This window comes from Lagenorhynchus albirostris, chromosome 8 (assembly GCF_949774975.1).
Source record: "Lagenorhynchus albirostris chromosome 8, mLagAlb1.1, whole genome shotgun sequence".
NCBI classification, from domain to species: domain Eukaryota; kingdom Metazoa; phylum Chordata; class Mammalia; order Artiodactyla; family Delphinidae; genus Lagenorhynchus; species Lagenorhynchus albirostris.
Genome location: NC_083102.1, coordinates 86,212,778 through 86,221,938, shown reverse-complemented (window position 1 = coordinate 86,221,938; position 9,161 = coordinate 86,212,778).

The following is a 9,161-nucleotide window of genomic DNA, read 5'->3' as shown; positions in this document are numbered from 1 at the left end:
GATGTGCTTCCGGGATCGTGACCTGACGTCCCAGACGAGAGGGCGGGCCCCACCAAGTGGCCATGATGGGAATGACACTTCTCTAAGCAGTCGTGGAAGGAATGGACCTGGACGTGGTGCGAGCAGTCTAATAACGCGAATTAAGGAGTCTGTAGAAGCCCTTGTATCAGCAGTTACTTCAATCACCTACGACGTGCAAGGCACAAAAGTAGAAGAATGAAAGGTAACCTGGTACAAAATATTATCCCATTGGTGGCCGAAATTGATTGGAAAAAGGGGAATATGATCCATAACTCATTGTCCTTAGAGGAAGCCTTAGTGGGAGAGAGAGGCGCCGTGAGGAGAGGGAAGAAAGTATCAGTGTTGACCCCTACTCACTTTTCAACACTTTACGGTCTGGCTCATTCCATTCCATAGAAATTGCTCTTGGTGAAACCACAAATTGCTGAAAGATGGACACTTTATAGACCTTCTGGTACCATCCTCTTGGCTGAGTTTGACATGGTAAATCTCTGTGAAATTGTCTTTTCCTCATTGCACCTTAAGAGCTCCTCCTCCTTCTCCTAGTCCCTTCTTCACCTTCTTGGACAGCTCTTTATTCACAGATCTCAGTGAAACTAAACATCGCAAGCACTGTTCTAAATGTGCTATTCAATATGCTCATTTTACAGATGCAGAAACTGGGGTAAATAACTTCCCTGAGGTCAGGACACTAATAACAGGCGTTGTGGCTCCAAAGCCTTTGCACTTAAGCACCACACCATTTTGCCCTGAACGTTGCTGTTCCCCAGGGTTCTGGACCTGGGCCTGGGCCTCTTCTACTGCACACTCTCCCTGATGGTTTCCACTTTCACCTGAGGCCTTTCCTGTCTACCCAACCAGGCCTCTCTCTTGAGCTCCAGGCCCCCTTAACCACTCAGTGACTAGACAACTACACTTGAGTATCCCTTTGGCACCTCAATATCAACTTGTCCAAAATGCGTTTCACTGTCTTGCCCAGGAGTCTATTCCTGTATATTCAACGCAAAACAGCAAATGTTACCTCCATTCAGCAGACATCCAAACCAGAAACCCAGTTTCACCCTCAGCTCCTCCCTTTTTCCCCACTCTCAACATCCAATTGATACACCCCTTTCCTGCTTCTTGAATCCACTCCAGCCCCACTGTCATAGTTTTTGGCCCAAGGGATCTTTTTTTTTTTTTTTTTGCTGTACGCGGGCCTCTCACTGTTGTGGCCTGTCCCGTTGCGGAGCATAGGCTCCGGATGCGCGAGCTCAGCGGCCATGGCTCACAGGCCCAGCTGCTCCACGGCATGTGGGATCTTCCCGGACCGGGACATGAACCCGTGTCCCCGGCATCGGCAGGCGGACTCTCAACCACTGCGCCACCAGGGAAGCCCGAGGGATCTTTTTAGAATGCAGCTTTTAGTATGATAGTACCATTATGAAGAACCCCCCAGTAATTTCCCTTGGTCAGGATAAAGTGAAGCCTCCTTAGTATGGAAGATAGGTCCCTCCATGAGCTGACTCCTACTTATCTTTCCAGCCTCATCTCTCTCCACATCTCCCTTCTGCTATGAACCACAGGTTCATCCCACAGGATCTATTATATAATAAGGACAACCAAGGTTATCCCTTCAGGTTTCTAAAACACATGTGTGTTAACATTAATAAAGAAATACAAACATCATACATATATACAAAAATATTTAGGTATAATCACAGGAAGCACCTGGGAAATTTTAGCACATCTTAATTCAAACTTAGTTTAACACGTCAGGGAAAATGACAGAATAAAACCTCTGAAAATCCTCCCTTCTTTTAATAAAATAAATGAGAAAACTGGTTTTAACAATGGCCAGAATCTGGGACTTCCCTGGCGGTCCAGTGGTTAAGACTCCATGCTTCCACTGCAAGGGGCATGGGTTCGATCCCAGGTCAGGGAATGAAGATCCCACGTACCATGTGGCGTGGCCAAAATTAAAATGGCCAGAATCAACATTTTCAAAACTCTGGAAATGAAACAAGCCTTGCAGTAATCTGGGGAGTTTTTCCCCCCCTCATAAAAACACCTAAATTGCAATAAGCAAAGGGAGCTTTATAGTGCTTTATAGTGTTTAACTCTATCCTTAACCCCTTCCTCCTAACTCCATGGTAGCCTTGAAAACCAGGATCCCACAACCAAGATGAAAATCGGCAGCCACCAGAGGGGACAAAATTGGGCTGGAGTTCCTTCAAGGCCTCAAATCCAGAGAATTGGAATTATTTGACCTGTCTCATGCTTCCCTGGATGATCTCACTTGCAAGGTTGCCTTTATTTAACCTGACTCAAAGCAAAAAGCCTTTTTCTGGGGATGTTTGTCAAAAATATTTAGAGGCGGTTATCTAACTTTGGGTGGTTGCCTGGAGGTAGTAGATAAGAGTAAGGGCAAACAATAGGCAAACCAAGAAGCTTAAAAGGAAAAGCTAGGGCCTGAGCTGTCTATACAGGATACCTCGTTTTATTGCGCTTTGCTTTTTTGTGCTTCACAGATATTCTGTCTTTTACAAATTGAAGTTTTGTGGCAACCCTATTGGAACCATTTTCCCAACAGCATTTGCTCACTCCGTGTCTCTGTGTCACATTTTGGTAATTCTGACAATAGTCCAAACTTTTTTCATTATTATTATATTTGTTATGATGATCTGTGATGTCAGTGATCTTGAATGTTACTAAGGGCCACATGATGGGTAGCAATTTTTAGCAAGAGATAACTTTTAAATTAAGGTCTGTACATTGTTTTATTAGACATAATGCTACTGCACACTTAATAGACTATAGTATAGTATAAATGTAACTTTTATATGCAGTGAGAAACTGAAAAATTCATGCAACTCACTTTATTGTAATATTCACTTTATTGTGGTGGTCTGGAACTGAACCTGTAATATATCTGAGGTATACCTATAGAGACTTTGAAAAGCCCAGGTGTATTCCTGGGAATCTGGAAGGCCATGCACATGTATATGACTGTGTGCATACCCAGGGCTGTACACATGCCCAGGAAAGACAGGAGAAGGCCCTAAACCCTCCCACAGCACTGACCTTGAGGCTCTGTGCAAGCAGGAAGTGAAGGCTAAGGCACAGTTGTCAACTGTCTGGCTAAGTGTTGAAGGTATACCATACACAGAGCTCCTCAACAACAACTGAGAAGTTCATTGGTTCTAGGCACTTATGGAAGTATCTGTATAATCATTAGCTGACCATTAAGCTAGTTGAGCAGAGACTTCAGTGGTAACACATGAATTAAGGAATTTACTTAGAAAAGTCACTAAACAAACAAAAGCAAACAGCAACAACAAAGTCTGGGAGGCGGTGGAATCTGATATTCAGAATTGACACATTATATTATTTTAAATGTCCAGTTCTTAACAAACAAATTACAAGACATTCAAAGAACTAAGAAAATATGGTCATGCACAGGAAAAAAAATCAATAGAAAATGTCCTTGAGGAAACCAAGACATTGGACTTAAAAGACAAAAAGTTTTTAAAATAAGCTGTTTTTAAAATATTCACAAAACTAAAGGAAACAATGTCTAAAAAACTAAAGGAAGGTATGAGAATTATGTCTCATCAAATACAGGATATCAATAAAGGGATAGTAATTATTTTTAAATCAAAATCCTGGAATTAAAAAGTACAATAAATGAAATGAAAAATTCACTGAAAGGGCTCAAGAGCAGATATGAACAGGTAGAAGAAAGAACCAGAAAATGTGAAGATAGATCAACTGAGATTAACAGTCTGTGGGTTTAAAAGAAAAAAGAATGAAGGAAAATGAACAGAGCCTCAGAATCCTTTGCGATACCTTCAAGCATTCCAACATACACATAATGGGAGTTCCAGAAGGAAGGGACAGAGAGATAGGGAGAGAAAGAATCTTTGAAGAAATAATGATCCAAAACACCCAAATTTGATGAAAAACACTAATCTACATGTCTAAACATCTGAACAAATTCCAAGTAGAATAAACTCAAAGAGATCCACACCAAGACATCGTAATAATAAAACTACAGAAAGAGAACATCTTAAAAGCAGCAAGAGAAAAGCAGTTTGTCACATACACTTGATCCAACAAGGTTAATAGCTAATTTTTCATCAGAAACCATGGAGGACAAAAGGCACTGAGACAACATATTCGAAGTCCTGAAAGGAAAAGACTGTCAGTCAAGAATTCTATATCTAGTAAAATGATCCTTCAAAAATGAAGAAAAGGGCTTCCCTGGTGGCGCTGTGGTTGAGAGTCCGCCTGCCAATGCAGGGGACATGGGTTTGTGCCCCGGTCTGGGAAGATCCCACATGCCGCAGAGCCGTTAGGCCCGTGAGCCATGGCCCCTGAGCCTGCGCGTCCGGAGCCTGTTGCTCCGCAACGGGAGAGACCACAACAGTGAGAGGCCCGCGTACCGCAAAACAAAAACAAAAACAAAAACTTTCATGCTTCATAGAATCAATGGAGAGACTGGAGAAGTAAGCTCTGAAAATGAGCAGAAACCAAAGAAGGCCAGGATGCCTACGACACTGCCACCACTGGGAGTTCAGTGCCTCCAGTACTCCTAGGCTCTCCAATGGCCACTTAAGTCATTTCTGCACCTCCCCTACCCTTCCTCAGAAATCAAACTCAAAATCTCAATGAGATACCATTTCACCTCCACTAGGATGGCTAAAATTTTAAAAAGAGGCAATAGCAATTAGTGGTGAGGATGTGGAGAAATAGGAATGCTTACGTGCTGCTGGTGGAAATGTAAAGTGGTGCAGCCACTTTGGAAAACAATCTGATCGTTCCTCAAAAAGTTAAACATAGAGTTACCATCTGACCCAGCAATTCCACTCCTAGGTATATACCTGAGATGTGAAAACATGTTTCCACTTGTATACTGATGTCCATAGAGGCATAAGTCGTAATAGCCAAAAGGTGGAAGCAACCCACGTGTTCATCAACTGATGAATGGATGAGTAAAACTTGTTAAATCCATGCAACGGAATATTATTCAGCAGGAAAATGAATGAAGGACTTATACGTTCTACGACATGGAGGAACCTTGAAAACATTATGTAAAGTGAAAGAAGTATATTCCTTGATTATATGAAAGAAGTATACTCAATGATTATATGAAAGACCATACATTCTATTATTCCATTATTAGAAATGTCTAGAATAGGCAAAGAGGCAAATATGTAGAGAAACAAAGTAGGTTGGTGGTTGTCTAGGGTTGGGGGAAATGGTAAGACTGAAGGTTGACAGCAAAATATATGGGGTTTCTTTTTTTTGAGGTAATTAAAATGTTTCAGAATTAGTGGTGATGGTGGCCCAACTCTATGAATATACTGAAAGCCATTGAACTGTATACTTTAAGTGGGTGAGTTACATGACATGTGATTATATTTCAAAATTGTTACCAAAAGTTGGGCAAAGGATTTGAATAGATATTTTTCCAAAAAATAAGATATGTAAATGGCCAATAAACACATAAGAAGATGCTAAACATCATTAGCCATCAGGAAAATGCAAATCAAAGCTATAATAAGGTACTATTTCACATACACTGTGATGATTGTAAGGAAAAAGACAGACAGTAACAAGTGTTGGTGAGGATGTGGAGAAATTGTAACGTTCAGTGCTGATTGTGGGAATGTAAAATTGTGCAGTTGCTGTGAAAAACAGTGTGGCAGTTCCTCAAAAAGTTAAACATAGAGTAACCATTTGACCCAGCAATTCCACTCCTAGGTTTATACCTAAGAAATGAAAACATGTCCACACAAAAAATTATACCCTCATGTTCAAACAGCATTATTCATAATAGCCAAAAAAAGAAAACAACCCAAATGTCCATTATCTGATGAATGGATAAACAAAATGAGTATCTATACAATGGAATATTATTTAGTGACAAAAAGTAATTAAATATTGCTACAAGTTACAACACAGATGAATTTTGAAAACATGCTATGAGAGAAGTTGGTCACAAAAGGCCACATATTATATGTTCTATTTGTATGAAATATCCAGAATAGGGAATCCATAGAGACAAAGTAGATTAGTGATTGCTAGTGGCTGGGTCAGGGAGGAATGAGGAATGACTATTCATGGATATGGGGTTTCTTTAGGGGTGATAAAAATTTTCTGGAATTAGATAGTGGTGATTGTGGTATCACCTTATGAATACTAAAAACTATTGAGTATTACATTTTAAAAGAGTAAATTCTATGTTATATAAATTACATCTCAATTTTTAAATACTCCAAATCACACCATCCAAATATTATCACCATTAACGTTAGGGTAACATTCCAGGTCTCTTTCTAGGCATATATATGACTAGAAAGGTAGAAGGGATGAATGGATGGATGGATAGATAGCTATATTGGTTGAATACTCAACTGATATTTTTAAGAGAATGGGGTGATACAATAGATGCTATGTTTATTAAAAAGTATCTGCATATCTTCCTTCTTTCCCCAATTCCCACTTTTTCCCCCTCTATTCTGTGCTTTAGGGGGGCTGACCTGCATAAATTGCTTGATTCATCAGGTTTTTAGTGGGTTTAGCCAATGAAAGTCACCAGCAGGGCACAGAAGCCTGGAGAAGTAAGGTGGGAGCATTTATCCCTCAGCTTCCTCCATGGGGGTTGATGCATCTCTTCAAGGGCCTAGCCTTCTTCATGTAGCTGTCCTCTCTGCATTCTAGTGGCCTTTCCTTCTCTTCCTCCTTTGAGACTAAGTGGATAGATACAGGCCTCTGCTATTGCTGGTTCTGGAACACTGTACCCTCCCTTGTTGGTTCCTCTAAACCCTGCCCCTACCTTTGTAAATAGTCTTAAACCCTCTTTAAATTACCCCATTTGAATATGGCAGGAACTAGACTGATAACAAAGTTTCAGATTTGTATTAATCAGTATGAGTATAAATAAGCAATACACTCAATATTTATTAAGTAGTATTAGGATTAAAATGGACTCAGTATTATTAGCAGTAGCATTTAATTTTACTTTAATAGAAAATAAAAACTAAAGTGAAACTGAAGAAATTGTTGAACTTCAAATATTTCTTTACCATAAGAGATATTATTTTCCAAAAGCTACTTCTTTAGAGATTCAGAGCTCTTATTTAAAACAAAATATGTATTTTTTTAAATCCTCTCTAAAAATTTAAAAATACATGTTTCAATCTAAACAGTAGCTCTTGACTTCCAGCTTTGAAAGATAAAGACTCGTGAAATCTTACATTTCCTCTGACCTCATTCCTCTACTTCCTGATTTTTGTTAGTTATATTATTATTACTTAAAAAAAATAAATTTATTTATTTTTGGCTGCATTGAGTCCTTGTTGCTGCACGCAGGCTTTCTCTACTTGCAGAGACCGGGGGTACTCTTCGTTGCGGTGCATGGGCTTCTCATTGCGGTGGCTTCTCTTGATGTGGAGCATGGACTCTAGGGCGCACGGGCTTCAGTAGTTGTGGCACGCAGACTCAGTAGTTGTGGCTCGCAGGCTCTAGAGCACAGGCTCAGTAGTTGTGGCACATGGGCTTAGTTGCTCCGCGGCATGTGGGATCTTCCCAGATCAGGGATCGAACCTGTGTCCCCTGCATTGGCAGGCGGATTCTCAACCACTGCGCCACCAGGGAAGCCCTATTCCCATTCATACTCTCTTCTGTAACTATAATTCCCATAATTGTTTGGTATGGTCATAATATTTAAATGGATCAGTGTTTATCACCAGTCCTTTTATGTTGCTTTTCTAAACCTGAGTTCTTACATTGATTAATCTTTTAATTGACCGAATTTCATTGTCAAACAGTTGTCGCTATTTTTGTTGTTTTGCAAGTTTCATTATGGATATCATATTCCTTTAAGTCTTTCATGTTTGAGAATGTCTGCTTTTGGTTTTATCCTTGACTAATATTTTATCTGGGCTTAATATTCTTGGGTCACATTTTCATTTTCTCAGAATTTTATAAACATAGCACTATGGGCTTCCATGGTGGCGCAGTGGTTGAGAGTCCGCCTGCCGATGCAGGGTCCGGGATGCTCCGGTCCGGGAAGATCCCACATGCCGCGGAGCGGCTGGGCCCATGAGCCATGGCCGCTGGGCCTGCGTGTCTGGAGCCTGTGCTCCGCAACGGGAGAGGCCACAGCAGTGAGAGGCCCGCGTACCGCAAGAAAACAAAAAAAAACAAAAAAAACCCATAGCACTATTATTTTCTTGAATTGAATGTTGCTTTGGAGAAGTCTGAGGCTAACCATATCTTTTTTAACACTTTTAAATATGGCTTGCTTTGTCTGTTTGAAAACCTAAAAAATTATTTTATTCTTGAAGTCTAATAACTTAACTAAGGATATATATTAATATTGTGTAGCTTTGTGTTCAGTGATTTTTTTGATGGGTGGTGGGCATGCTACACGGCTTGCAGGATCTTAGTTCCCCTGACCAGGGATTGAACCCGGGACCTCTGCAGTGAAAGCATGTAGTCCTAACCACCGGGCTGCAAGGGAATTCCCGTGTGTTCAGTGATTTTTGTCATAATTACAGGGAACACGATATATTCTTTCAATCTGCAGATTCACTTCTTCCTTCATTTAGGAAAATTCTCTTTGATTACATCATCTGACATTCCACTCAGTGGATTCTTTATTGGGGATAACAGTTATCTTTATGCTGAATTACAATAATTTATCTATCTTCCACATTTATTAACATCTCTCTAGGCTCTTGAAGCTTTGTCATTTTCATCTGCATCTTTTGTGATTATCTCAAACCGGAAATAGGCCCACACACATCTGCCCAACTAATTTTTGGCAAAGATGCAAAAGTAATGCAATGGTCGAAGGATACCTTTTCCCACAAATGGTACTGGAGCAATTGGATATTCCTAGAGTCCCCTGCCCCCTGCTCCTCAATGAACCTCAGCCTAAACCTCACACCTTATACAAAAATTAACTCAAAATGAGTCATAGACTTAAACATAAAACTATAAAATTTTAGAAAAACACATAACATAAAATCTTTGGGATGTAGGGCTAGTTGAAGAATTTTTAGACTTGATATCAAAAGCATAACCCATAAAAGGAAAAACTGCTAAACAAGACTTCATCAAAATTAAAAACTTTTGCTCAATGAAAGATA